This window comes from Ovis aries, unplaced genomic scaffold, assembly GCF_016772045.2.
Source record: "Ovis aries strain OAR_USU_Benz2616 breed Rambouillet unplaced genomic scaffold, ARS-UI_Ramb_v3.0 scaffold_83, whole genome shotgun sequence".
Taxonomy (NCBI): Eukaryota; Metazoa; Chordata; class Mammalia; order Artiodactyla; family Bovidae; genus Ovis; species Ovis aries.
In genome coordinates, this window is record NW_024599826.1 from 295,953 (window position 1) to 312,436 (window position 16,484).

The window sequence follows — 16,484 nt, forward strand, 5'->3', positions numbered from 1 at the left end:
CAGACATTTCAGGTCCTTATACTAAATTGTTTCAGTTATATCCCCACAGACTCACAGAACAGGTATGTTTCGTTAACAAAAGTACTGTGTTGCTAACAGTGCAGTTTAATATTCAAGATAAAAACTGGAGAGTATAATTATAAAATACAAAATTCAGTAAACTTTAGGAAGAATTAAACATGTAAGAAGTTGAGACCCGTTTCTGTTTCAGAGAACAGAAATGTATTTCTAATTCTGAATTTCTGGCCCAAATTTGCCACACTCAAAACAAATTACCTACACCCCATCCAGCTATTACAAAACTGATGGCATTCCGAGCAAATCTATCTATTTCTTTAGCTTGCCCAGTAAAGCAGAAGATACTGGTGATTCACGGAAACCAAGGTCAGCACAGAATCTCCCACTTATACTCTGGTCCCTAAACTGTCTGTTTAGTTAAGTTTGAGGCTTTTCAATTCTTGAAGTTTCCCACTATATTTTAAAAGGATAACGTCTAACTCCTTATGGTAGGACAACTAATACCTACCCCTCCCCATCCAATAATGCCACACAGCTATGGTACTGGAGTTTGTCTAACCTGATGAGCAGGAAATGTCTGTTTGCCCAGATCACAGCCTAACTAACGGGATGTCCAGATGTATTTTAGTTCCGATGGCCCTCTCCCAAGCTTCCACAGAGTATAATCTTGCTCGTGATTGAGAATCTCTTGAGAGACTATATTTTCCCAAATACAATATTTGTTTGCTCCAAATTTAGTTCATCGTCAGCTGCAGCACATGCTCAAGAACGTTGGAGATGGCCATCCCCAGTGATTTAATTTACCTTAGGGAAGTGACTTAACTCTTGTGATGCTCAATTTCCTAATTTTTGAAACAAGGATATCATTAGTTCTGACTTCACAGTAGTCTTGAAAGAATAGATTCACTTAGTTCATGCCTGGGATAGTGTTGATGCTGAACAGATTATGAATGTTATCTCTTTCTGTGTCAAAAATGAGTGATTCACATATACCTATGGTTAATTCATGCTGATATATGCCAGAACTCAAACCAATATTGTAAAGCAATCATAAATCAAGTAAAAATAACTAAATACAAAAAATGAATGATTCAGCATACTTTTCCTAAGTCCGCTAAGTGATTTCCATGATATCACTATATCTGTCTGTTTCTATTGGTGTAGCAAACAAATGAGACCCAAACCTTGGGAACTTGGAGGAAACAGTTAATAACATTTAGTGTCAGCAAACGGACCTAAGAAATTTTAAAAGAGATATTTACATTAATGTTTGTCCTTTTGATGATGAGCTTTATATGCAAGGAAACCACATTGTAATCATATTTGAATAAAGCAATTTCCTCTTATCTGTAGGACACACTTTCCAGGATATCCAGTGGAGGCCTGAAACTGTGGATAGTGCTGAATCCTATATATACTATATGTTTTTCCTATACTTACGTACCTATGACAAAGTTGAATTCATGAATTAGGCACAGTAAAAGATTAATCACTATGACTAATTATAAAATAGAATAATTATAGCAATATAATAAAGTTACGTGAACATGGTCTCTCTCTCAAAATATCTCATAGTACAACTTTAATACCTTTCCATCTTAACTAAGAAATATAACTTGTGTAGTTTAAGGTACAATAGAAAAACTAAAATAAATTTTTTTTCACAATTTCATGGATAGGAGATTTGTTCTTACCACAGATTTTTACAACTGCAGTGTACAGGTTTTGTTTCCTATCAAGTCGAGAACTTTCAACATTTCACTTAAAGGAAGCACCTTACAGTTTCTTCTTGGCATACCTGAATTTTCAACATTACTACTCTTGTACTTTGGGGTCATTATCAAGTAAAGTAAGGGTTGATTGAATACAAGCAGTGTGATACTGTAAAAATCAATCTGATAACCTAAATGGCTGCTAAGTGACTGATGGGTGTAATAAGCTGGATAAAAAGATGCTTCATGTCCTGAGCAGGATATTGTGAGATTTCATCAGCTACTCAGAAGGGTATACGATTTGGAACTTATAAGTTGCTTATTTCTGAAATTTTCCATTTAAAATTTTGTAACAAGGTTGACCATTGGTACCTGAAACTATGAAAAGAGAAACTTCAGTTAAGGGAAGTGTGTTCAAAATTCACTCATAATCCACACTCTAAATATCCTTCTGGGATGTATGGGGAACTGAATAATTGCATTTGTGTTATTTAAATGAAATATAGGTTCTAAATAGCAGCAAGAGGATTTTAGAGACAATTAGAGTCAGTGAAGATATTCTAATTATTTATAATTGAGGTACATTGTCATATAAAATTACATTACTTTCATGTATACAATATAATTATTTTATGTTTATATATTACAAAATGATCACCACAATAAGTCTAGCTCACATTTGCCCCCATATATAGTAACATATTTTTTTTCTTGTGATGAGGATTTTCAGGATCTGCTCTCTTAGTAACTATCAAACATGCAAAACAGTCATCCCGAGTATCTGCCAGTAATTAGTTCCAGACCCCCACCTCAAGAAATAACAAAATCCGTGGATCCTCAAGTCCCTCACTTGGTGCAGTGTATCAGACCTCCGTATCCACGGGTTCCCCATTTGCAGATATGGAGAGCTGATGGTACAGTATTAACAACGATATTCATCATGCTCTACATTATAGCCTCATCAATTATTTAACTTATAGCTTGAAGTTTGTGCCTTGTGACCCCCTTAACTCATTGCACCCATCCCATCATCCACCACTGATAACCACCAATCAGTTTTTTGTATCTGTAAATATGAACTTGTTGTTTTCTTTCTTTTATTTTATTTTTTTTTTAGTTTTTTATTTTTTAAATTTTAAAATCTTTAATTCTTACATGCATTCCCAAACATGAACCCCCTCCCACCTCCCCTCCCCATAACATCTTTCTGGGTCATCCCCATGCACCAGCCCCAAGCATGCTGCATCCTGCGTCAGACATAGACTGGCGATTCAATTCACATGATAGTATACATGTTAGAATGTCATTCTCCCAAATCATCCCACCCTCTCCCTCTCCCTCTGAGTCCAAAAGTCCGTTATACACATCTGTGTCTCTTTCCCTGTCTTGCATACAGGGTCGTCATTGCCATCTTCCTAAATTCCATATATATGTGTTAGTATACTGTATTGGTGTTTTTCTTTCTGGCTTACTTCACTCTGTATAATCGGCTCCAGTTTCATCCATCTCATCAGAACTGATTCAAATGAATTATTTTTAACAGCTGAGTAATACTCCATGATCACTTTCTAACACCGCACACAAAAATAAACTCAAAATGGATTAAAGATCTAAATGTAAGATCAGAAACTATAAAACTCCTAGAGGAGAACATAGGCAAAACACTCTCAGACATAAATCACAGCAGGATCCTCTATGATCCACCTCCCAGAATTCTGGAAATAAAAGAAAAAATAAACAAATGGGATCTAATTAAAATTAAAAGCTTCTGCACAACAAAGGAAAATATAAGCAAGGTGAAAAGACAGCCTTCTGAATGGGAGAAAATAATAGCAAATGAAGCAACTGACAAACAACTAATCTCAAAAATATACAAGCAACTTATGCAGCTCAACTCCAGAAAAATAAACGACCCAATCAAAAAATGGGCCAAAGAACTAAGTAGACATTTCTCCAAAGAAGACATACGGATGGCTAACAAGCACATGAAAAGATGCTCAACATCACTCATTATTAGAGAAATGCAAATCAAAACCACAATGAGGTACCACTTCACACCAGTCAGAATGGCTGCGATCCAAAAATCTGCAAGCAATAAATGCTGGCGAGGGTGTGGAGAAAAGGGAACCCTCCTACACTGTTGGTGGGAATGCAAACTAGTACAGCCACTATGGAAAACAGTGTGGAGATTCCTTAAAAAATTGCAAATAGAACTACCTTATGACCCAGCAATCCCACTTCTGTTTTCTTTCTTTTAGCAGGTAAAGGAAGGGTTCCACATATAAGTGATATTATATGGTATTTGTCTTTCTCTTTCTGACTTATTTCACTTAGTTTAAAGGCCTCAAGTTCCATACATGTTGTCCCAAACGATAGGATTGCATTTTCTTATGCTGGATAATATACACCACACATTTTATACAATCATTCATAGTGCAAATACTTAAAAAATTCTATTTGGAAGTGTGGAATGACACATAGAAGCTCTCAATAGGTACCTTACTTAATGCTGCATGAGTGACGTCACCCACCTCTCTATACAAACCATCTGTTGATTGTGTGATCGTTGACAGAGCACTTTAGCTAAATACCAAAGTCCGTCTGAAAGGTGTTTCTAAATATTTTGGAGGAATCAACATCCCTAAAAAAACCTACAGTACTAATTTAATACACTATGGCTTTAAAAGTTCTGCTTCCTTATGCCCAATATTGTTCTTGACACAGCACTAAATAGTGCATAACTCTACCATAACAATAGAATGAGTCAGGGAAGAGTTGAACCATCTGGATTTCCTTGTAGTAAAGGGAGAATGGATGGTGATGGCCACACAAAATTGGTCCAAACCAGTGATGGGTAAACAGAGTTGCTCAGATGAGAGAAAGGGCTGAATACCTGCGGCTACACTAAAAGAAACATTAAAGACAAAGAAAAAGATTTCTTCTTACTCAATGAAACATTTCTGTGCAAATTAGAACAAACTGTCTTTTCATCAGGCATATTTTTTTTAAGTGTACATTTCAGCTCCTCCACAGCTATGCTCAGAACAGCTTTTCATAATCCAGTAGTAGCATACTGGCAGAATGTGCACATATGCCCCAATGTAGCCTTTGCCACATACACCCAGATACCACAAGGACACACACTTGCCTTCACTACATAGCACATGCTGTCCCCTTCCATTCTTCTACTCAGGTAAGATGATTGTGTCAAGTTCAGAATGGAAAGAAGAGAAAGAATCAGGCCTCAGAGTAAAGGTCGGTACTAGAAAGCAACTGCAGGGTACATCTGAAACGCAGTTGAGACAAGATCACAGCTGAGCATGATGCCCTTGCTGCCCCATAAGTTGGCCTGAAAGCCCCATATCTCTACATTTAGGATGTAAATAGCATTCCCCTAAGGTGTGCCTTCTTTGTATAGTACACAACCTGAACAACCAGACATGTCAGACATTCCTATGAGAAAGCATAAGACCTTTGCACACTGACATCTAATATTCCAGTGGAAAAACTGTGCCCAGACAGCAACAGAGCATGCTTTAAGAAAGAAAAGAAGATACTCCAACACTGATTGATCAACATGAACTATGCATTTGAAAAATGCATGCCATTATATAACTATGTATTTCTTCTGAATTCTTTCTATTAATATTTCCATTCCTATATCCCTCGTTGCTTGGTTATCTATTTTATCACATGGAATGTTAAAACTACACAGGGATTTAGAGATAATTGTATTTTAATTGTTTAACTTAATAGGTGAAGAATTTGACATCCAGAAAAATTAAACTGCTTCGGATGACCTAGTACCCAAGTGGGGAAACAGAACCAAACTCCTAGTCACCTGATCATTGGTCTTGTTTTTAGTATGCATATCTATTAGTCATTTTATGGAAAGAAAATTGTTTATTAATTTTACACATGAATTAAAAATATATTTTGGTTTTTGCTTGTCATGCCTTGTGTTGCCTGCCTTCACTTTGCCTCTCACTCTGCTCTTACTGTGATCTTTCCAAAGGAGAAATAATAGAAATAGAGTCATGCACATCTCTTGCATGGAATATGAATGTGTTCCTGTTCTATAAGTATCAGTCTATTCATTCTTTCAAAATATATCTATCATATAGGTGAAAGAGGCTGCTTATACAATAACGAAAATACATGGTCTCTAACTTCATGATATATTTAAAGAGAGACATACTCTGGCAAAAAAAAAAACCCAACCTCCATACAAATAAATAATTATAAATTTTTTCTGGAGATAATATGAAAAACAGCTGTCCCAAATTTGATGCTACAGAACAGAGAGGGGTTCACCTCCCAGTCTTCTATTCTTTCTCCTCCTTGTTCCCAAAAATCTTCATTCACCCTTCCTTGAAGTATACTTTCCTTTCCTGTTGCTGACAATGTAATACAGCCTCTAAGATGCAGTTCAAAAAATAAGTACAGTTCAACAAAGCTGTAGGCAGAACTCCTCATGGTATACCCAGTGCTCTTGCATGTTTTGAAGATAATTCATTTACCATTGTGTACTTTGCTGCTTTCTTTGCATTTGTTTTTACCATTAGACTGTGAACTTAAGGAGAATAGGAGCTACATTTTATTCATTATTGTGGTCTCTTCAGAGGTACTTATTATACATTTGTCTAAATGAATAATGAGCTATAGTCCTCAAGTCACAAAATCACAAGAGAATTAGTTACAGAATCCAGAACTCTAATCTCCCAGCTCAGATATACTTGGCATTCAAAACACACAAATTGGGTGTAACTTTACAGCATGGTATGGAATCAGAAAGACAAAGGCAATTTATACAGAGTTGAGGGAAATAATATTGGTTCTCTCCACGCAAATCTATGAAAATGTGTTGGGAAAATGACCTTCAATTTAGAGCACTGCCAAACTGCATAAACATGAGGCCACAGAAAAGAGAGAATGTGTCAAGTAAATGAACAAGTTGGCTTAGCAAGGAATCACCAAGATTCACACATGAATTGGCCACTTGACATAAACAAGAACAGTTCAGCGTGTAAACAAGAGCATAAAATACTGGATGCTTAGAGTATATCACGAGAAATGCTGGACTGGAAGAAACACAAGCTGGAATCAAGATTGCCGGGAGAAATATCAATAACCTCAGATATGCAGATGACACCACCCTTATGGCAGAAAGGGAAGAGCAACTAAAAAGCCTCTTGAAAGTGAAAGAGGAGAGTGAAAAAGTTGGCTTAAAGCTCAACATTCAGAACACGAAGATCATGGCATCTGGTCCCATCACTTCATGGCAAATAGATGGGGAAACAGTAGAAACAGTGTCAGACTTTATTTTGGGGGGCTCCAAAATCACTGCAGATGGTGACTGCAGCCATGAAATTAAAAGACGCTTACTCCTTGGAAGGAAAGCTATGACCAACCTAGATAGTATGTTCAGAAGCAGAGACATTACTTTGCCGACTAAGGTCTGTCTAGTCAAGGCTATGGTTTTTCCTGTGGTCATGCATGGATGTGAGAGTTGGACTGTGAAGAAGGCTGAGCGCTGAAGAATTGGTGCTTTTGAACTGTGGTGTTGGAGAAGACTCTTGAGAGTCCCTTGGACTGCAAGGAGATCCAACCAGTCCATTGTGAAGGAGATCAGCCCTGGGATTTCTTTGGAAGGAATGATGCTCAAGCTGAAACTCTAGTACTTTGGCCACCTCGTGTGAAGAGTTGACTCATTGGAAAAGACTCTGATGCTGGGAAGGATTGAGGGCAGAAGGAGAAGGGGATGACAGAGGATGAGATGGCTGATGGCATCACTGAATTGATGGACATGAGTCTGAGTGAACTCTGGGAGTTGGTGATAGACAGGGAGGCCTGGCATGCTGTGATTCTTGGGGTTGCAAAGAGTCGGACATGACTGAGCGACTGAACTGAACTGAACTGAATCAAAGGAGAAAATCAAAGCTTATAGCAAGGTTTATTGTAATACACAGGTAACCTCTAGTAGATGTAGTTCTTAAAGTATATCTATATTCACTGCATGAAAACTGCAAAATAAGATATGTTTAACCTGTATTGTGATATCCATTTAACAGCTTGTGAAATGGGGTCAGCCTTGCTAAAATCATACCTCTGGAGATAGAATTGTATGTGACCATCCAGTTCCTAGGAGACTGTGCGTCCTCTTATACCATGACAGAATCAACCATCTCGAAGTGCTGCTGCTGCTGCTGCTGCTAAGTCACTTCAGTCGTGTCTGACTCTGTGCGACCCCATAGACGGCAGCCCACCAGGCTCCCCTGTCCTTGGGATTCTCCAGGCAAGACACTGGAGTGGGTTGCCATTTCCTTCTCCAATGCATGAAAGTGAAAAGTGAAAGTGAAGTCGCTCAGTCGTGTCTGACTCTTCACAACCCGATGGACTGCAGCCTACCAGACTCCTCCATCCATGGGATTTTCCAGGCAAGAGTACTGGAGTGGGGTGGCATTGCCTTCTCTCTAAGTGCTAAAGTGAACTAAACATCAGAAAAATAGCCAGGAGTGACAGGTGCTGTCTCTGGATTTTGATCATTTTTCTGAAACATGTCCAGGCATATTCTGGTGCATCTTACTTTAGACAAGAGATATGTTAATCAGCAGTTGTACATAAATCAGAGTGTTTTATTATTTTTTTTTGTAAATTGCATTGCATTATCAATGCATTAAGAAGTCTTATAATTAAAAAATCCTAAAAGAAAACCTTCTATAACATAATCATATAATTAATTTTTTATTCAAGTTTATAATGCAGGCACCTTGTAACTTGCACAGTTTATTTTTATTTTCTGAAAATGAATCAAAACACTTCTATTGGCATTTAAAATAGTCAGCATTTTAAGAAAAAAATCACCAAATCAGATTGTCCTCCAGAAGAAATCTATAATTGAGTATACTGGGCATAATTTTTTTAATTTATTATTTTTTATTGGAGTACAATGGCAACCCACTCCAGTACTCTTTCCTGGAAAATCCCATGCATGGAGGGGCCTGGGGGGCTGCAGTCCATGGGATTGCTAGGAGTCGGAAACAACTGAGCGACTTCACTTTTACTTTTCACTTTTCACTTTCATGCATTGGAGAAGGAAATGGCAATCCACTCCAGTGTTCTTGCCTGGAGAATCCCAGGGATGGGGGAGCCTGGTGGGCTGCCGTCTATGGGGTCACACACAGTCAGACACAACTGAAGCGACTTAGTAGTAGTAGTAATAGTAGTGTAATTGCTTTATAATGCTTTTATGGATGTGAGAGTTGGACTGTGAAGAAGGCAGAGCGTTGAAGAATTGATGCGTTTGAACTGTGGTGTTGGAGAAAACTCTTGAGAGTCCCTTGGTCTGCAAGGAGATCCAACCAATCCATTCTGAAGGAGATCAGCCCTGGGATTTCTTTGGAAGGGGTGATGCTAATGAAACTCTAATACTTTGGCCACCTCATGAGAAGAGTTGACTTATTGGAAAAGACTCTGATGCTGGGAGGGATTGAGGGCAGGAGGAGAAGGAGACAACAGAGGATGAGATGGCTGGATGGCATCACTGACTCAATGGACGTGAGTCTGAGTGAACTCTGGGAGTTGGTGATGTACAGGGAGGCCTGGCGTGCTGTGATTCATGGGGTCGCAAAGAGTCGGACACGACTGTACTGAACTGAACTGAATTGAACTGAATGCTATGTTAATTTCTTCTGTACAACAAAGTGAATTAGCTAAATGTATATGTATACATATATATATAATTATGTTTTATGTGTGTGTGTGCATGCATGGATGCTAAGTCACTTCAGTTCTGTCTGACTCTGTGAGACCCTATGGACTGTAGCCCTCCAGGCTCCTCCATCCATGGGATTCAACAGGCAAGAATATTGGAGTGGGTTGCCGTGCCCTCCTCCCTAGGAATCTTCCCAACCCAGGAATCGAACCTGGGTCTCTGGCATTGCAGGGGGATTCTTTACTGCTGAGCCACTGGGGTAATATATATTACCTCTCCCTCTTGACCCTTCCTCTTACCCTCTCCATCCCATCTTCCAGCTGAGCTACCTGTGCTAAAGAGCAGTATCCCACTTGGACATTTTAAAAAGTGGGAACAACTTTGTCTTGTTATTTTCACACTATTTTTGTATTCTACCATTCAGGAAAACATTTTCTTACTTCCTTCTGATGCATTTTCATTTGTACCTTGATGTTTTCCTGTTTTTGTTTCTTTCCTTGGATTTCCCCATCTCAGAAATCATACAGTGCTTATTCTTCTGTAATGAGCATACTTTAAAGTTCTGCCTTCTTCCAGAAAATAACTTTGCTGATTTGAACAATAGAGAGAATGTCATAGTGGCCACTCCTGGTTTTGATCTTCTCCTCCAACTCACAATGAAGATAGTCATTACTAGTGCAGGGGTCTGGGGAAAGAGTTGCTATGCCCATGGTTCATGTCAACTAGTGACGTGACCTTGAGTTAACTCAGTCATGCTTTGTACCTTCTGTAGGTGGCTTTCTTATTCTTCCAGAGCTGATGAAGGTTAAGGTGTTTGATGTAAATACTCATGGGTCAGGAGGCATTCTTTTTGATTGATGTTCATACACTGAATCCCACCCTGAGGATGGGACCAGTCATCTTGGCACTCAGTTGATGTGATAAAGAGTAGGTAACAAAGTTTCCATTATTTGAATTTCTATTATCAAACAGGATCTTCTCTGAACCATGTTAGCTCAGTTGAAATGAAGAGGATTCTGCTCACTGGGGCATTTGATTTGCAATGACAGCTGTCAGTGGATTCTGCTAGGTCCAGATTTTAAGCTGCAGGGTTGGAGAACAGCTTCTCTTTTCCTTATTTTCTTCCACTTTTTTGTCTTTTTTCCTGATTTTAATTTGAAAGAGCAAATCCTAAATTGCATTTCATGGTTCAGAGAAGACGGATACAAAGCTCAATTATTCTAAGTTTATTTATCATTTGTACCAATTAGATAAACTGTCATATTATACACTACTGAAGCTCAAAACAGAAATTTACTTTATTTTGCAATGTTTAACAGATTCCACCCAAGCAAATTAACTTTAGTTCAGAGGAATTTGTTTTTTTAATGGATAGCTTGATTTTTTAAATTCCTTAGCACTTGACAAAGCTCACAGGCTGTTTATAAATCTTTACAGCCAATATTTTGATATCTGCTACTAGACTAAGGAAATTCACAGAGATGCAGTGGTGAGCAAAAAGAAATGTGCTACTCATGACCCAGAAGCTTATAATTGAAGAAGAGAGTCAAATATAAATGCACATGCACAATTACATATGCAGGTACACACTGAATGAATTGATCTGAAGAAAATAACCTGGTGCCAGGGAAGAATATAACATGTACATCTAATTTAGATTAGAATTTTGGAGAAGCCTTGCAGGTGAATAATTGTCTAATTTAATCTTGTAACATTGTCAAATAGCTTAATACCATATCTATTTGACAGATGAGGAAAGACAGCCCAGAAAGGTTTGAAAAAATGTTATTAGTCAATAACTGTCAGAACTGATCATCTAAATTTTTCCTTGATCCCCAAGACAAGCCTGCTTCCAAAGTCTAGGCATGTCTATGCAAGTCTGTACTTCAAGACTGTGATAATCTTTTTGAGGAGTAAACCTGGCCAGGCTTCAGTTTACAGGCATTTAGTAAACACTAAGCTAGGTGTTAGTTATAAAGATATTTTGTAGGTATAAGAAAATTCCATAATTAGTTGACTTTAGATAAGAGATACTATCCTAGATGATCTTGGTGGGTGAAGGGAAGGGAATTAGAGAAAGTGAGGTTCAAGAAAGAACAAGACCGGAACTTTACAAGAACAGATCACATTTAATGAGGCAAGAAGGGGCAGTAGTCAGATTAGTGAGCTGCTACACTAACCCAAGAAAAGAGCAAGTATATATATAGGCATATATGTGAAAATCTAGTGTCTTAAGGGGGACTGTTCTTCTCCAAGGTTGTTCAGATTAGTTATCTCTCTCTCTCTCTCTTTTTTTTTTTCCTCTTTATTTATTTATTTACTTTACAATACTGTATTGGTTTTGCAATACACTGACATAAATCCGCCACGGGTGTACATGAGTTCTCAGTCCAGAACCCCCCTCTGACCACCCTCCCATATCATCTCTGGGTCATCCCAGTGCACCAGCCCCAAGCATCCTGCATCCTGTATCGAACCTAAACTAGCGATTCATTTCTTACATAATAGTACACATGTTTCAATGCCATTCTCCCAAATCATCCCACCCTCTCCCTCTCCCACAGAGTCCAAAAGTCTGTTCTATACATCTGTGTCTCTTTTGCTGTCTCACATACAGGGTTATCATTACCATCTTTCTAAATTCCCAATGGCACCCCACTCCAGTGCTCTTGCCGGGAAAATCCCATGGATGGAGAAGCCTGGAATGCTGCAGTCCATGGGGTCGCTGAGGGTAGGACATGACTGAGCAACTTCACTTTCATTTTTCACTTTCTTGCATTGGAGACGGAAATGGCAACCCACTCCAGTGTTCTTGCCTGGAGAGTCCCAGGGACTGGGGACCCTGGTGGGCTGACTTCCATGGGATCACACAGAGTGGGACATGACTGAAGTGACTTAGCAGACTTAGCATACTGTATCGGTGTTTTTCTTTCTGGCTGACTTCACTCTGTATAATCGGCTCCAGTTTCATCCATCTCATCAGAACTGATTCAAATGTATTCTTTTTCATGGCTGAGTAATACTCCATTGTATCTATATACCACTGCTTTCTTATCCATTCATCTGCTGATGGACATCTAGGTTGCTTCCATGTCCTGGCTATTATAAACAGTGCTGTGATGAGCATTGGGGTACACATGTCTCTTTCAATTCTGGTTTCCTCGATGTGTATACCCAGCAGTGGGATTGCTGGGTCATAAGGCAGTTCTATTTGCAGTTTTTTAAGGAATCTCCATAGTGTTCTCCATAGTGGCTGTACTAGTTTGCATTCCCACCAACAGTGTAAGAGGGTTCCCTTTTCTCCACACTCCCTCCAGCATTTATTGTTTGCAGACTTTTGGATCGCAGCCATTCTGACTGGTGTGAAATGGTACCTCATTGTGGTCTTGACTTGCATTTCTCTGATAATGAGTGATGTTGAGCCTCTTTTCATGTGTTTGTTAGCCATCCATATGTATTCTTTGGAGACATGTCTATTTAGTTATTTGGCCCATTTTTTGCTTGGGTCGTTTATTTTTCTGGAATTGAGCTGCATAAGTTGCTTGTATATTTTTGAGATTAGTTGTTTCTCAGTTGCTTCACTTGCTATTATTTTCTCCCATTCAGAAGGCTGTCTTTTCACCTTGCTTATAGTTTCCTTTGTTGCGTAGAACCTTTTAATTTTAATTAGATCCCATTTGTTTATTTTGCTTTTATTTCCAGTATTCTGGGAGGTGGATCATAGAGGATCCTGCTGTGATGTATGTCAGAGAGTGTTTTGCCTATGGTCTTCTCTAGGATTTTATAGTTTCTGGTCTTACGTTTAGATCTTTAATCCATTTTGAGTTTATTTTTTGTGAATGGCATTAGAAAGTGATCTAGTTTCATTCTTTTACAAGTGATTGACCAGTTTTCCCAGCACCACTTGTTAAAGAGATTGTCTTTAATCCATTGTATATTCTTGCCTCCATTGTTGAAGATAAGGTGTCCATAGGTGTGTGGATTTATCTCTGGGCTTTCTATTTTGTTCCATTGATCTGTATTTCTGTCTTTGTGCCAGTACCATACTGTCTTGAGGACAGTGGCTTTGTGGTAGAGCCTGAAGTCAGGCAGGTTGATTCCTCCAGTTCCACTCTTATTTCTCAAGATTGCTTTGGCTATTCGAGGTTTTTTGTATTTCCATACAAATTGTGAAATTATTTGTTCTAGGTCTGTGAAAAATACTGCTGGTAACTCAACAGGGATTGCATTGAATCTGTAGATTGCTTTGTGTAGTATACTCATGTTCACTATATTGATTCTTCCAATCCATGAACATGGTATATTTCTCCAAATATTAGTGTCCTCTTTGATTTCTTTCATCAGTGTTTTATAGTTTTCTATATATAGATCTTTAGTTTCTTTAGGTAGATATATTTCTAAGTATTTTATTCTTTTAGTTGCAATGGTGAATGGAATTGTTTTCTTAATTTCTTTTTCTACTTTCTCATTATTAGTGTAGAGGAATGCAAGGGATTCCTGTGTCTTGATTTTATATCCTGCAACATTCCTATATTCATTGATTAGCTCTAGTAATTTTCTGGTGGAGTCTTTAGGGTTTTCAATGTAGAGGATTATGTCATCTGCAAACAGTGAGAGTTTTACTTCTTCTTTTCCAATTTGGATTCCTTTTATTTCTTTTTCTGCTCTGATTGCTGTGGCCAAAACTTCTAGAACTATGTTGAATAGTAGCAGTGAAAGTGGGCACTCTTGTCTTGTTCCTAATTTAGGGAAAATGTTTTCAATTTTTCACCATTGAGAATAATGTTTGCTGTGGGTTTGTCATATATAGCTTTTATTATGTACACAAAAATGTCTGCAAGCAATAAATGCTGGAGAGGGTGTGGAGAAAGGGAACCCTCTTACACTGTTGGTGGGAATGCAAACTAGTACAGCCACTATGGAGAACACTATGGAGATTCCTTAAAAACTGCAAATAGAACTGCCTTATGACCCAGCAATCCCACTGCTGGGTATACACATCGAGGAAACCAGAATTGAAAGAGACACATGTACCCCAATGTTCATCACAGCACTATTTATAATAGCCAGGACATGGAAGCAACCTAGATGTCCATCAGCAGAAGAATGGATAAGAAAGCAGTGGTATATAGATACAATGGAGTATTACTCAGCCATGAAAAAGAATACATTTGAATCAGTTCTAATGAGATGGATGAAACTGGAGCCGATTATACAGAGTGAAGTAAGCCAGAAAGAAAAGCACCAATACAGTATACTAACACATATATATGGCATTTAGAAAGATGGTAATGATAACCCTGTATGAGAGACAGCAAAAGAGACACAGATGTAAAGAACAGCCTTTTGGACTCTGTGGGAGAGGGAGAGGGTGGGATGATTTGGGAGAATGGCATTGAAACATGTATACTATCATGTAAGAAATGAATCCCTAGTCTAGGTTTGATACAGGATACAGGATGATGCTTGGGGCTGGTGCACTGGGATGACCCAGAGAGATACGGGGAGGGTGGTGGGAGGGGGCTTCAGGGTTGGGAACTCATGTACACCTGTGGTGGATTTATGTCAATGTATGACAAAACCAATACAGTATTGTAAAGTAAAAAAAAAATTTAAAAAATAAAAAAAATAAAATGTATGTGTTGTAAAAAAGAAAAGAATGATGTAAATAAATATGTTCTCCTTCAGGGAAAAAAAGAAAAAGTGTTACCACTTGTTTCTTTTTAAAACACAGTTTTCCAAGCTTCCATGGTGCCACACTAAAGAAAGGAGTAAAACAATGAATACATCTTTCTCTCTTGGTTTTGGGAAAAGACTTTGAAGTAGAATAGAGACTTGGTTGTAGATGTAGTTTGTTAACCTCAAATAGAACACATGACTTTTGTGAACCTCACTTTTCTCAATGTCAGATGAAGTTCATAATTTCTGTCTTGCTGGGTCCGCTGTGAGCATTAACAGAGATTATGGATGTGACAGCATTTTGCTTAGCATTAACACTTTTAACGATCAGAGCAACATGGCAGATTCAATTCTGTTGTTATCTGCTTGATCTGTAGCGATGCCTCAGCAGTTTTACAAAGCATCGGGGCACACATCAGAGCTTTCTTCTTATTATGACTTACATGGATGCAAATTGTAGGCAAGAGAATAATGTTTGCATTACATGTCAAAGCACAATAGATGACAGAATGAAAAGGTTCTAATCAATCTGCACAATCTAGTCAGACATCTTTTTCTCTAAATTATATGAAATGCAGTTTCTGGAAAATTGAGACATTTGATGAATGAGATCATTAGAAAGTGCATCTACTTCAAGTGGTTACTACTTACACAAATCTAGTAATAAGAAACAAACACACAAACAGAACACGTTCACAGATTATTAGGAGTAGGTATCCAGATTTCTACCTGCCACTATTTCATTAGACATATAAAGGATATTCTATATGTCTCTCTACCCTGGCATTGGGAAACTTTGAAATGAGGTTTTATTTTATTTCATGGTCAAAAAAAAGCAAAATGTTAAGTAAGAAGATGCAATGAACTATTTAAGACAACTAATGTCACTAGAGATTTCCTCTAATTTCATCAGGGAAACAGGATAAAAAGATGTAGAGATGTTATGATTTTCAGAATTTATTGTACATAGTTAAAGGCTGAAACTATTAAAATTTCTTAAAATCAACAAACAAGCACAAGAAAATAAAGTTTTGCCTACATCATGTCTTTTGTTGATCTAATGATTTTACATGAATTAATCTTAATAGTCATATGTGTAAGTAAAGAAAATCAAGAGATGCTTTTGCTAATGAGAGCAAAGAGAGGGAGGAAAAATATGTTCCATGTTCTTTACTTCATTATTTCACTTAATTTTTAAGAATCCTGAGGTACATAGATTAGAAGCTAAATGGCTTGCCCAAGGTAACGTTTACCAAATGATTTTCTAGTCCAGATTCAAATATTTTATCCAAAAAATACATCATTTGAAACATTTTAATGAAGATAATATAGAGCTTAATATAAAATGAAACTATTCCAAG